Source organism: Hippocampus bargibanti, linkage group LG16 (genome assembly GCF_051943395.1).
Source record: "Hippocampus bargibanti isolate YZ-2025 linkage group LG16, ASM5194339v1, whole genome shotgun sequence".
Lineage (NCBI taxonomy): Eukaryota > Metazoa > Chordata > Actinopteri > Syngnathiformes > Syngnathidae > Hippocampus > Hippocampus bargibanti.
Genome location: NC_142749.1, coordinates 2,126,292 through 2,138,978, shown reverse-complemented (window position 1 = coordinate 2,138,978; position 12,687 = coordinate 2,126,292). Strand labels below are relative to the sequence as shown.

Genomic DNA, 12,687 nt, shown 5'->3' with positions numbered 1-12,687 from the left:
TTTGCCTTTGAAACTAAAGTCAGTAGGAGTCTCATGTCCATCTTAAAGGAATGCTATAATTATAACAGGCTAGCTTGGTTGACTAGGTTCATATACACGCTGACAAACATGAACCACTACTCATCCTGGAGCTTGATTTAGTTTCATCTTGTCGGTCCACTGTCCATCTCAACCGTCTCTTGACCTGACAAGATTTGATTACTTATTTTACAGGACAGCAGCACAGTGTCTTAACTAAATGAATGTGTGACTAGCATGAAATATCGCACAAAATTCCCAAATTTTAAATAATCAAGGTAGTACGACAAGTATTAATAAAGTTTAAAGAAGATATATTAATAGATTTTTTTAGGAATGGCGGCCCGGTGGTCGACTGGTTAGCGCGTCAGCCTCACAGTGCAGGTGTGCAGGGCGCAAATCTGGGCCTCTCTGTGTGGAGATTGCATGTTCTCCGTGTGCCTGTGTGGGTTTTGTCCGGGTACTCTGCGTCCCTAACCCATTTTAAAACCAGAGGTGGCAGATTAGTTTTAGTTTAGTTAGTTAGTTTAGTTTGTTAGTTATTCGCTATGGTGATGTAAAGTCTGACAGACGATGTTAGACAAGAATCTCCTTGGACCATGATGTTTGCAGATGACATTGTGATCTGTAGTGAAAGCAGGGAACAGGTGGGGGAGAAACTAGAGAGGTGGAGGTATGCCCTGGAAAGGAGAGGAATAAAGATCAGTCACAGAAAGACAGAATACATGTCTGTGAATGAGAGGGATCCAAGTACAAGAGTGATGCTCCAGGGAGAAGAGATAAAGAAGGTGGAAGATTTTAAGTACTTGGGTTCAATTGTCCAAAGCAATGGAGAGTGTGGAAAAGAGGTGAAGAAGGGTGTCCAGGCAGGCTGGAACGGCTGGAGAAAAATGTCAGGTGTGATGTGTGATAGAAGGGTTTCAGCTAAGATGAAAGGAAAGGTGTATAAAACGGTGGACCAGCCAGGATGTTTGAATTGGAGACAGTGCCACTGAAGAAAAGACAGGAAGCAGAGCTGGAGGTAGCAGAGATGAAGATGTTGGGGTTTTCTTTGGGATTGACCAGGTTGGATAGGATCAGGAATGAGTACATTAGAGGGACAACTCATATTAGAGGCTTTGCAGAGAAAGTCAGAGAGGCCAGACTGAGATTGTTTGGACATGTCCAGAGGAGAGAGAGTGACTATATTGGGAGAAGGATGCTGAGGTTTGAACTGCCAGACAGAAAAGGAGGTTTATGGATGTGGTCAAAGAGGACATGAAGGTATCTGGTGTGAGAGAAGAGGATGCACAAAACCGGGATAGATGGAGGACATTGATTCGCTGTGGCGACCCCTGAAGGGAAAAGCCGAAAGGAAAAGAAGAATGTGTTACCCTGTACGATATTTTGTTCTACACCTGTATAGTATACTTCAACATTTGTGTCATAAACAGTGTTTGGAGCATATTTTTTTTTTTTGCATTTCATTGCTTGTGTTGTTACAAATGTATTTTGTTCACGTAGTTTGATGTTCATAAAGGTCATGCACTGTAGTCAGTTCCCACAGAGGAAATGTGATTATCTTACGAGAAAATTTACCGTACATACAAACAAGCATCAAATGGACAGCTCTTTTGTTCAGGATAATATAAGAATACCTTTTTTGTCTCACAATGGAGAAATTTACCGCAATAAAGTTATGAAAGGAAGAAGTAGATGAAGAAAATATAGGGGCTGCTGCAAAGCTGGAGGTAGCAGTTCTGAAGATGTTGAGGGTTTCTTTGGGAGTGACCAGGTTGGATAGGATCAGGAATGAGTACATTAGAGAGACCACTCGTATTAGAGGCTTTGGAAAGGAAGTCAGAGAAGCCAGACTGAGATGGTTTAGACATGTCCAGAGGAGAGAGAGTGACTATATCGGGAGAACGATGCTGAGCCTTGAACTGCCAGGCAGGAGACCGAGAGTAAGACCAAAGAGGAGGTTTATGGATGTTGTCAGAGAGGACCCGAAGGTAGCGGGTGTGAGAGATGAGGATGCACAAAACTGGGTTAGATGGAGGACACTGATTCACTGTGGCGAACCCTGAAGAGCAAAGCCAAAAGGAAAAGAAGAGGTGTCAGGTTAGTTAATGCAACACTCTAAATTGTCTCGAGAGGTGACTGTGAGCGCGGATGGTTGTTTGTCTAAACCTGCAAGCCAATTCAAGAGCACATCCCTAGCATTGGCTTGCAGGTTTTTTTTACTGAGTTAAAGGGTCCAGAAGACAGGTTTTACAGTTTATGGCTGCATACACTCTATTCTTCCTGGAAATTACCATATTTTCCGGTGTGTAAGGCACACCCAAGAGCCTTCATTTTATTCAAAAGATGACCCTGTGCCTTATATGTAAGTGCACCTTACATGTGAAGTCATATTGAGCCACAACAGCTCTCACCAGTACTGTGAGCAGCCACCGACTCCATCCCCCTGTAGAAGAAGTAGTGTGTAACCCCAGTCTCTACTGTAGTGGCATATAATGTAGTGTGCCTTATATTTGGAAAACATTTATATACAGTATTTAGATAGTACATTTGTATTTTTTACATTCAATAAAAGTGCACCTTATAGTCCGATGTGCCTTATTTATGGGGACAAAAATGAAAATACACCATTCAGTAGGGGCTCGCCCTATACTCCGGTTCGCCTTATACACCGGAAAATACGGTACACGTTAACACATATCGTCAATGTATATTCAAACATTGGTAATTATTTTTCATCTGCATGTATATTGTATTTTGAAATTATTTTCCATCTTCATATTTGGATGACGCTAAACGTATCGTTCAGCTGGCAATTGCTTGCACCTAGGGAAGCTGTGCCAACTGGTCAATATTTGAATCTGGACGACAGTAACTAGAGACCCCATGGAAAATGGTGTGAAGAAATTTGATACTTGAGCAATGATGTAGAGGCCTCACAGTCAAATGTGTTCAGCAAAGTATAAGAGGTGGATTGACACGAGGCCTGCCGGGACTGTGAAAGGAAAACTGGAGGTCAATAGATGAAGTTCTGACTCACCACCTTATGTCACTGTATCAGAGATCCTCATTCACACTGATGAAAAGTTTTCGTGAATATTCAATCAAATGTTACTTTAGATGTCCATTGTCCTGAGTTGAAATAGGAATACTTGGTACGCATACCGTAATAAGATGCACAGAAATTCTTGGCAAGCCATACAAATCACTTCATCAGTTCAGAGCTATGTGTCGCTGGGTGAAAGTCTTTCTGACATGCCGGTATCTTCTTTGGCTTTAGAAAAGTGGTGGATATCGTCACACGTGTGAGGGCATGAGGGACTGAAGACTGTAATATCACAAGGACATTTGGCACAGGATGCTAAAAAGCTATTAGCACCCCCGCTGACCACGCTGTTCTGTGCATGAAAGATGCACTCACCTAATCATATCTTATGTATTACTTTTTTCCATTCTGTCTGCCAATGGTCCAATAGTTTTTTTCCCGTGTGTGGTAACATATGTATTCTTTATATAGACTACAATTAATAGAGTTAAGTGTATCCTGTGATGTAAGTGAAACTCCAATAAATTAAGTTCTAAGAAAGAAAAGATTGGTAAGTCAGTATACATTTGAATGGATTTGCTACGGATGCTGGAGCTTAATCGGACTGTGTGTGTGTGTGTGTGTGTGTGTGTGTGTGTGTGTGTGTGTGTGTGTGTGTGTGTGTGTGTGCGCGTGCGCGTGCGTGTGTGGGTGCGTGTGCGTGCGCGTGTGTGTGTGTGTTTGCTACTGTGTGCCCTGTGATTTGCTGGCAACCAGTTCTCCACCAACTGGCCAAAGACACCAGGGATAGCCTCCAGCACCCCATGCAATCATTGTGTGGATAAAGCGGATGAATGAATGAATGAATGAATGAATGAATGAATGAATGAATGAACGAACGAATACAAATTCAACATATAAAAATGCATTTATTAAAAACAGAAAAAAGTAAAATAGTCCCGGTTATATCGATACTATTTCTATGCACGCACAGAGAAAATTACATGCAAACAGAAAAAATATTTTTTCGTACATACATATTTTTTAAATACATTATACATACAATATAGGCACAACTATGAAGTGTACTAAATTTCCCACAGCACTGATTGGAGAAGCAATGTCATGTGATGCAGTGATGGCCAAGCAGGACTTTCATCACAAAAATGACTGAAAGGTATAGTTGAACTGGCCCTTCCATGCACCATGTAACCTGATGACATGATAAGATGTCCACTGTAGTAATTGCCATCTCTTAAAGGGTTTAATGTGAAATCTTAACTCAAGGTAGCCCTTCGGGGCATTAGCATTTGCTAAGGTGTTGAGTAGACCTAAAATACTTAATCTGGGGTTATATGTGTTATATTATTAGTGGGGAGTTCCTTGTCAGCTATTAAATGTGTGTCCCCTGTCACAATGTGTTTGTTCAATTGCTTTAAGTGGATTACCTCAATTATCATCAGGCAGCTGACAGGCAATGGTATGTCGCATCCATGAAGCAAAGAAATTCATGGGTGGAAGAAAGGTGTCCTGTGTCTTAAATGGATATGGACTGAATTCGTTAAAAAAGAACAGGAAAGAATAGTTAAAAAAAGATCAACATTACTGTTCATGCAAATACTGCAGCGTACAGCAGTGATGACCAACTTCTTGACAAATCAAGTGGCACAATTGATCATATCCAACTTCACTGAATTTGTGAGGAAATTTATCATTTATTAATTTAAAACAGCTTTTTGTTCATCTATCCAAGGAATGTGTTGCAACACTCGGAACGTTTACTACAGTAAATCAGTTCATTAGATGGCAAAAAAAATGTTATTTAGTTTTTTTTTTGTTCTTTTGACTTCAAGACGGCGCCACGAGAGTGGCTGCCTTTCCAGCATCTCCTGTGTTTTGCTTTTCTACTTTCATTTCTTTCATAACTTTGCTACTGTGAAATGTAAATTTCTCCACTGCGAGAATAATAAAGGCAAATCCAATCCAATCCAAAACTGATTGGATTGGATTTCCCTTTATTTGTCTCGCAGTGGAGAAATTTATTTCACAGCAGCAAAAAAACACCACAAACACTGTCACAAACAAAATAACACCACTTCGTGCCATTCATAAAACAGAATAATTCACTGTGAATACATCAGGATTGTGACCAGGCCTATATTTCACTTAGAATAAGTCAATTTCTGAGTTAATTTTGGCAGGGACATTAGTTCAGTGTTCTAACTTGTCTCGCTATCTTTGTTTGATTTACTGAAGTCTCCCAATAAGATACAATAAAGTCAGAAATACACTTATCACTAAATTGAAAATACGTAGTGTGATATCATGAGAGGCTAGCTCTCAGCGGGACAGGACAAGAAGTGCAATGGACGACAGGTTTGGATACAAACAAAAGGTTTTAATCAAGGGTTCCAGGGGGAATTCACAAGCAACAAAGGTTTGAATAGTGTCTCTTCCAATACTTATCAAAATAAAGTCTCTTCTGATGCTTAAATCCAAATAAAGTCTCTTCTGAGGTAAAACTGAAGACGGAGTTCTTTTCCAAGAGTCTCTAGGCCTCACCCCTCTTGACGTCCTCCTCATGTAGCCTAGCCACCTTAGCTAGGTTCAAATCCAGTGTCAAGTCGTGTGGTCCCAACTGGCAATGAGTTCCACGCAGCAATCAACTTCTTCACAGAGCACAGCAATCGAGCTTGTCTTTCCCCAAGCTCCACACTCAGAGGCTCTCTGCCTTAAGAGCCTTGCTTGCCAATCAAGCCCTGATCAGCTGCAGGTGTGTGGTTTGAATTGCTGCCTTCCACCAGATGGGGCCAAGACTCTCTCTGGGTGGAGCCATCTTAGGGGGATGTATTTGCCCTCCAGGACACAGCCTCTCGTGGCATCACAGTAGCTCAAAAATGTGTCAGACCTCTCAGAGACAGAAAAGGGAACAACTGTACAAAAAAAATCATGGTTGTTAATGGGTTTATTTTGATTGTTCGTCCCTGATTCATTGCTTCTACGGGCGTTGATGGCAGAGGATGGTTAAATCATCAGGAAGCAAGGTGTTGAACAGAAAGTTGGTTTAATCTTGAAGAGAGCGGAGACATCGCGGGGTCGGCTAAGAGGAGGCATGGAGAGGAGAGAGAGACGAACTGGAATTGGAGAGCATTTATATGGCGCAGTGTGTGACATGATAGGATGTGACCAGTGACGTGCGGTGAGGTTCATGGCTGGTGAAGCACTGACGTCATCATAGTCAGATTTACAAACATATGAACTCTACAGAGTAGTTTATTCACCATTTGATTGGCAACAGTTAACGTATTTTGTTTAAAATTTCATGTCAGCATTCTTTATATATACAAACTGTAGCATAGAAAAAAATAATTTAAAAAAACGTTTTTATCGTGTTACCTTTAGTCCATGCGCCGCTCCTTCTGAAGAAAGGCATCGATAACTTCTTTGTAGAAGCCTTCGTTATCTTTCTTCAGTTTTAAAAGTCTCTCCGTCTCAACGGAGATCACTGCCAGTGAAGAAAGTCGTCCTTGATCAGTCCTGTTCCGACTGTATGTTTTCAGTGCTGAGAATGCCAATCTCGTCTACTTCTACAGCAACAAATGGGGCTACACCGATCTCCTTTTTAATGTCATTTCTAATGACATCACCAACTGCTTCAATTAAATCGTTCTGTATTCTGTTTCACAGGCTAGAAAATATAGTGGATGTCCCAAAATGACTCGCTAGCCTGTCATCTTTCTGAGCGAAAGTATGTAATAGTTCAACATAGTTGCCACGATGAGCAGAGCATTTACTTTCATCATTTCCACGAAATTCCAGCTGTTGTTTGGCAAGGAAGCAGGTGGCATTGATGAGATCTTTTAAAATCTCCCGCTTCTCCTTTACCTTAGCATTGTCGATGCTGATGTTGAGTCTTCGCTCATTTTTGATGAGGCTCCGTTGTAAATTTTTCAGGTCGCAATATCCCATTTGAGTCCAGACATTGTCACAAGTTGAGAACAGAAGGCAGGAAACGCAGAAAAGGCGGTTTCTTGCTGGACCTCCACACAGCCAGCCTTTCCGTGTGTACGAGTCCGCCTGAGAAGAGCGAGTATTGTGTCCCGTTGTCTGAAGCAAACCTTTTAGCTCCGGTGTTGGTCTTCCTTTAATTATTACCTCCTGCTTCGATTGAAAGTCCAGTTTAGAAAATTCTTTCAATTTAGATATGTAATCTTCTATTCTGAAAGTGAGGCCAAGCAACACGAAAAAATGACTGCAGGGTTGCACTTTACTTGCTAACTGTTTACTGTAGCTTTCTGTCTCTAATTCTATTATTCTGCAGACGTGGAGTAAGAAGTATCTCTGGAATCACAAGCGCCCCCTGCCTGTCATGAGGCGGGAGAACTGTGTGCCTCACCTACGCACAGCGTTTTGATAAAAATAAAACAAAATAAACACTGTAGTATAGTGTTTATAATGTACAATGACTCTACATTATATACACCAGCTAAACTGTAGAAATTTAGTTCATATACTAAACGTGTTTGAACGCTTTAATAGCGATATGCAGAAGGACAGCAATGCGGTCTCACTGCAGAGCAAGCCAGCACAGTAAGCATAGTGATTGCGCAATCCATGGTGAGGATCAGCCGGCTGGTGCCTCACTGCTCGTCTCTACTTAGTATTTGAACGTAAATGTGAAAATTCAGCGATTTTGAAAAAAATCCTGAAACGGTGAAGTTAAATGGACAAGAACTTTAAACTACAAATCACTAAATACATATAACTGTTTAATTTATTTTTTCATTTGATATTTCCATGACAGCTTTCCATGATGACAGGTGACACTGCCTCCCCTGCCTCCACTGACTGCACGTCACTGGATGTGACGTAATGTAGATGCGACATAATGTAAAGGAAGGCAGGATATGATGTGTCAGGAAGTCCAAAATGTAAACACAGATTAGAAAGCAATGTTTAAAGATGTTTGTATAGCGAATTACCCCAACATCTTCCCCCTGACGAACATATCTAACATCGGTGGAGGTGAACAGAAAGAACAAAGAAAAGAAAATCACAAAATAAAACAATCACAATGGAAACAATTTCAAATTAAAGTCATATCATTCGCTACAACAGTCAAATCTTCATGGCATCCTATGTGGTGATCACCAGGAGGAACGAAATTGTTTGTAGCATTTGTCGCAAGCAGGGCCCAGGGTGTGATACGGATGAGCTGGTGACTGGGAAAGAGGGTGTGATCTGTCGGCTCATTGACGTGCATCGGGAATCTTCTTGGCGAACGATGTCCTTGCGAATCCAGATGAAGCTGGTGGCTGCTAAGACGGCTAGCAGCTCCGCAACCGGTCCATCCCACGTTAGTGTGGTCCACGTCATTCCCTTCAGACACGCAGCTCCGTCCTGTGGAGAACAAAAGAAGACTTGTGCCAGGTCACATGTCGAAAGGATGGTTTCATTCTACACATCACACTTTCTTCGCGTTTCTTTCCCTATCAAAGTCTGTCTCATCATTTAGGCTCTGCAATGCATTCTCTCACAGAAATGGCAGTAAGTCATTGTTAGATGTTAGTTGGTTCGTACATTGTTAGTGGTTAGTGAGTCTGCATTTCTGGAGGGCACCACTTTCTTGGGGAATGAGGTTGCAGCCAACATCACTCACTACCAAAAGTGAAAATTTTGGTAATGATGATCTGAGCTATCGTCACTCCCCCTTGTTGAGAGATGAAAAGTCTCAATTTGCCAACTGGGAACGTGTTTGCGTGGAAAACACGATCCATCTTTGACATTGCATAGATTATCAATTTGTATAAAACCATTTGTCAATCATTGTTCCAAAATTTTGGAGGCCAAATTACGGCATGTCTCTCAACACCCAAATAGGAACCAATTCATGTGGCCTGTACCACGAAAATTATTTCTGCCATTGCATCTCCAACGTTGAATATCTTTTGTTCGATCAAGCCTAATTGTCACAATTCGTCGCTCGCTAGGGGTTGGATGAGAAATATTTTAACAGCATTCTGAATGTCTACACCTTTGGAAATCAAAACTATTATCAATAGGGGCTTGTCATTGATCCCAAATCATCAGTTGGGTGTGCCAAACTCTAGATGTGCAGGTGCATCACACCAGCCGTTGCGGCTTTCCTTTGTCGGATCTTCTATGACAACTGAAACAGAGATTACATTTTGTTTCCAAAAACATCAAGAATCAAAATGCAGAATCAAAATGCTACAACTGTGATTCAGCAGCGTCTGCGCTTAGAAAATCACAGGATGGGTGGATGCAAATGGCTTGTGCATCTCACAGTTCATCAATTCGTCCTGCAAATTGAACACTTTCTCAACCACCCTCCCACCTCTGTTTGCGAATTGTTGCGGTCCACATCATCTGCATAAAAGCATAAAGAAAAAAAGGTTAGTCGTCAAATTTTGCAACTCAACCTTATCCAATTTGTTATCGTCATCAAATTCAATATGTATATCGTATATATGAATCAAATCATCTGTTCAGTGACTTCAGGGGGATGACAATTGTCAGGTCAAAACAAGTATAATGATCATGTCACAATCATTATCTTAATAAATCTATAAACTTTTATTTTATGAAAAGTCCAACGATATCAACTGGTGAATCTCTTTTAAGTAATTAATCACAAGCGAATCAAGTAACATTTACCATGCCAATTCCATCCAATTCTAGATAAATGTTCCTGTCATTTAGCCTAATTTACTGACTATTTTATTAACTTTTTCCAATTGAACTGTCATTTTATACAATTTTCATATCATTTTGGATTCGCCCAAATCAGGATTTCAAAATTATTCGTCCCGATCGCAGACAAAAACATTGGAATCCTGACTTCAAGGTGTTCAATTCTCTTAGTGAAAACACATTATCCAATCCAACAAAAACACTTTACTTTTGCCTTCAAATTCATTCAAGTTCGGCTTCTGTTTATTCATCTGTTTGTTGGCTTATTTATTTGTTCACTCAGTCTAATTTGCCTGCCTAATTAATGTAATTTTTGTTTCAAGTGGACGGTATTCATCAAAGAGCTATGGGAAAAAAGTGTTCATGAAGACGTCGAACTGACGGCATGATTGGACAGGTTTCCCGATGAGACAGGATAGTCGTCTGCACGGCACCCCGTCGAGTCCTCTTGTAATGACAAAGCAGTCTCTTGTCCTGTGAAGAAGAGAGAACTGGGCGGCAGATTTACATGCGGCAAGAACAATCTTTTTTTGCACAATACGTTTGTCAATGTTAACGCAAACCTTATTCATTTTATTTCCATTTATTTACCTAATCGGCGAACGAATAAATTTGCCGATCCTAGATTGCGGATGTGAATTTACCCCCCCCCCCCCACCTCCTCTTTCGGGCAGAGAAGGAAGGAGGGAGGACTGGGCTGTCCGCTCTCTCTCGGCAGCCCCCCCCCTTTGTTTTAGCGAAGCACACACAACGCGCGCACATACACAAAAATACACAAATACAATGCACGCACATACACGAACGCACAAAATGAAACGCACAAAAAGGGAACACACAAGACACAAGATAAAAGACAAAGGACAAAAGACAAGTCACGGACAGACGGCTCCTCCAAATGACCCCCCCTCAGCCGACCCCTCGCCCACGAACTGTCCTCGGACATTAAAACTCCCTGGGAAGCGACGCAGCAACCGCTAGCAGTGCTGATAATGCGCTAGTGTATGTTAATGCATTAATGTTACGGTAATCCACGATCTATTGCAGCTGCAATTAAAAAAAAAAAGAACACATAATCGTCCGGCTCCAAATTAATAAATCAATTTTTCGCCAGCCCTCGCCCGACAATTCCAGGAGTTCAACCCTTCTGAAGAATAACCCCCGGAATTGCCCCGGTCTTACAGCATGGCTGCCGAGCGTACGGAATCTTAACCCGTACAAGCATTGGAGTTTCACGTAGTAAGTCTACACCCACAGAGCTCGGCTAGAATTGGTCTACCTTACCACATTCATCTGCTCAAGCTCACCGATGCGCAGAATAACCATAAATAGAATTACTTTTGGCAGAAAGAATTCCACAATACATTCACTCAACATAGCTGCATGCTAGCGGTGCCACTCACCCGTGAAAAACATCCTGAGTGACGGACACCAGAAGGGAGGGACGGCCCACTCTTTCCAAACACTCTCGAAAGAAAAAGAGAGCTTCGGTCACTGGAAGCAACACATGGCCCACTCCTCTCTCCCCCCCCCCATCTCGAAGTCATCAGCTAGGACCCGAAGTCTTCCGGCACCAGTAATAATGGGTTTATTTTGATCGTTCGTCCCTGATTCATTGTTTCTACAGGCGTTGATGGCAGAGGATGGTGAAATCATCAGGAAGCAAGGTGTTGAACAGAAAGTTGGTTTAATCTTGAAGAGAGCGGAGACATCGCGGTGTCAGTTAAGAGGAGGCATGGAGAGGAGAGAGAGAGGCGAACTGGAATGGGACAGCATTTATACGCCGCGCAGTGTGTGACGCGATAGGATGTGACACATCTGTGTAAGCTCTCAGTCGTACAGGAGTGGTCCATCGAGAAGGTTTCTTCAGCCGTCATCTGTACAAATTTGAAGGTTTCGGACGTTTCGCCTCCTATCCGAGAGGCTTCGTCAGCGAACTAAAGTCTGACTGGTCGTATCGGCCCTATTTATATATCCCTAATGTCCAGCCATGGCAGCGCCGGACACAGCTATGATAGGTCCCTACTCTCAGGTTGGGGGGAGCAGAGGAACACTCCCTGTGGCCCCACTAATTGTTCCTACATTCCTGACTAACGACTGGCCCATTTCTGCTCCCCCCAACCTGAGCGTAGGGACCTATCATACAAACATTGGGGAGACTCAACAAATTCTCAAAAAAAGACTTTATCAACATCGCAGGGATAATACAAGTGGGCCTCAATCGGCAGTACATTTGCACCTAAAAGCTAGCAACCACTCATTTGACGACAATGAGGTTAAAATCTTAGCGAAAGAACATAGATGGTTTGAAAGGGGGGTAAAAGAAGCGATTCTTATAAAACAACAAAATCCTTCATTAAACCGGTCTGGTGGGGTGAGGTTCAATTTGGATCGTTCATACAATAGCCTGCTTAGGCAAAACAGAATTGTCTAAAAGTGATTGACAACTTTGTAAGACGAGTACAGGTTTGCTTGCAACGAAATGGTGAACATTTGGAACACATCTTGGGAAAGCCATAAATTGACTACAAATTTACAGAAATAGCTGAAACTGGTAAATAATGTGTGGTTGTAATTTGAAATAGCTTTTTAATCAAAGCCACAATTGAAATTTTCATGGGTACGCATCTTTTTGGGTCACCCTGTATCAATGCACCCCCACGCACACAATATCAAAGCGCCCCTACACACAATACATCATTATTTGCATAGCGCTTTCACAACAGCTGTCACTAGAACAATCCACCTGAAAAAAACATTTAACAGTCAATTGTATTTCAATATTTGCACCATAATTCAGAAGAATTGTGTATGTCACTCCTTCTAAACCCACGAGAAATCCTACTCATACTATGTTCCACATCAATTCCATATAAATCACCTTGCTCAAGGGCACTTCAATGGAAGTTGGGAAGCCATTTAAAAATATCTGC

General features: G+C 41.8%; 1 long non-coding RNA gene across 3 annotated transcripts; it reads right to left on the bottom strand.

Moving 5' to 3' along the window:
• Positions 1-7,816: 7,816 nt before the first annotated feature.
• Positions 7,817-11,515, bottom strand: LOC148886099 (uncharacterized). 3 transcript variants are annotated; one of them, XR_016117961.1, is made up of 3 exons: positions 11,010-11,515; positions 9,078-10,643; positions 7,817-8,443 (listed from the first exon to the last, which is right to left on the bottom strand). It is a non-coding gene; the product is annotated as an uncharacterized LOC148886099 (long non-coding RNA). The 3 variants fall into 3 exon arrangements; XR_016117963.1 differs by having other exon boundaries at positions 9,402-10,643; XR_016117962.1 differs by having other exon boundaries at positions 7,817-9,433; positions 10,140-10,643.
• Between the last annotated feature and the right edge of the window lie 1,172 nt (positions 11,516-12,687).